Genomic DNA, 733 nt, shown 5'->3' on the forward strand with positions numbered 1-733 from the left:
AATCATTTTTCTGATTATAAATACATAAAGTACACATTGAAAACAATAATATTTGTATTTTATCACATCTTTTTACCTACAAAACAAAGTCCTAATTTGCTTATGTTTATATTCATGAATTAGACACTAATGACTGAAGACCAGAAGAATTGTGGGATGACATCAAGAACATCACACAGGAAGAAAGCAAAAGGTCTTAAAATAAGAAAGAAAAAAAACACCAAAATGAATTTCAGAAAAGATTTTGAAACTTGCTCACCAGTGTAATGGTACTAGAGGAAATGCAAGAAATGAGGAGTTAAAAGACCTGAAAAGAAAATTTCAAAGGGCAGCTCAAGAAGACAAAGTCAAATATTATTAGGAAATATGCAAAGACGGAGGTAAAAAACCAAAAGGGAATAACATGCTCAGAATTTCTCAAGTTGAGAGAACTGAAGAAAAAATTCAAGCCCCAATTTGAAATAATTAATGTATTATATGGGCAAAATATTGAATGATGCAGAAAGCATCCAAAAGGAAATTGAAGGAATACACAGTTACTGTACCAAAAAGAAATGGTTTATGTTTATGTTCAACCATTTCACAAGTAGCATAGGATCAAGAGACAATTATAGTAAAGGAAGAAGGCCAGTGAGCAGTGAAGGCATTAGCAAAGAACAAGTGTTAAGGAAGTGATGGCATATAAACTGAAATCCTTCAACAAATTGAAACAGCACTGGAAGCACTCACTCAT

This window comes from Chrysochloris asiatica, unplaced genomic scaffold, assembly GCF_000296735.1.
Source record: "Chrysochloris asiatica unplaced genomic scaffold, ChrAsi1.0 scaffold00218, whole genome shotgun sequence".
Taxonomy (NCBI): Eukaryota; Metazoa; Chordata; class Mammalia; order Afrosoricida; family Chrysochloridae; genus Chrysochloris; species Chrysochloris asiatica.